The sequence below is a fragment of the Aplysia californica genome, unplaced genomic scaffold (assembly GCF_000002075.1).
Source record: "Aplysia californica isolate F4 #8 unplaced genomic scaffold, AplCal3.0 scaffold01211, whole genome shotgun sequence".
Taxonomy (NCBI): Eukaryota; Metazoa; Mollusca; class Gastropoda; order Aplysiida; family Aplysiidae; genus Aplysia; species Aplysia californica.
In genome coordinates, this window is record NW_004798481.1 from 124259 (window position 1) to 125524 (window position 1266).

A 1266-nucleotide genomic window follows, 5' to 3' on the forward strand; every position below is an offset into this window, starting at 1 on the left:
ACACAACACACAAACACACAAACACACAAACACACACACACACACTCTCTCTCCCCCCTCTCTCTCTGTCTCTCTGTCTCTCAGTTTCTCTCTCTCTTTCCTTCTTTTTCTCAAATCAATCCAAACCTTTTGAGGATATCCCAGATGCTTCTGCACCTCATGAGTAATACAGTGGCGTCAAAAAGAAACTTGAAAATGTAATCATCTAATTACCGTGTTAAAGCCTTGCACTACCCACTTATGCAACATACCAGTTTAAAGCTAAATTAAAACATTCTGCATCATCTAACACTTTAATATTTCATCAATCTTTAGAGACGCAAGAGATAATATGGTCATTCAAAATGGACTTTAAAAATTCAGGCTTGGCAAAATTGCAGGAAATTAAAAACAAAAACAAAGAACAACCGTAAAAGTGTGTTTTCTCGTGTAGTGAGGTGCATCAACATTGGAGGAAGGGACATGTTTGAATATCAAATGAAAAGAGAGTATTATAGTCTGTGCAATGAGCAGCACCTTCTGGTGACTTTTTAAACAGACTGGAAAACAGAGCAGTCACAAATACCAGGAAGAACCTGGACTTAAAATTACATGTGCTCATTAGTATATTATATTATGTTTTTGTTTAGGAGCTCTTGGTTTTGTGTAGAGAACGAAACATTTTTTGCACATGGACTGTGTCAGTTAGATTTTGGACATAATCATCTGGCAGTGAGGAACAGAGGCCACGAAACTTCTACGGGTTTGGGTGGACTGGGGTGGAATGAACAAGACCACTGTCGTGAGAATCACCAAATGACTTGGTTTAGTGGACAACATCGTGCAAGTGATGGAACTTACTCTTAAGTTCGTCATGGTGTCATTTTAGTAGACATCTCCAAGCACAGCAAATAACTTTCTCACATGACCAATGCCACTAAACAATTTTTGGAAGATCAAATCGTATCAACGTTGGGGTAGTCACCAGTAAATAAATAGCCTCGATTTGGATCCTACAGATAAGTGAAGCTCAATGAAACAGCAGCTGAAGAAATGCAACTTTGTCCCAATTCAGCCCCTTTTTTTGTGAAACTCTGTGACTTGTGGGATGAAATGACAGACAGTTATGTCCAAAATATAACAGAGTCGATGGCCAACGGGTTCGCACTCTACTCAAAACCAAAAGCTTTTAATCTTAATAACAACGAGCACATGTAATGTCAAGTCCAAGTTTGGTGTGGTATCTGTTATTGTCCGTTTTATTTGAAACCATCGTAATAAAAGTGT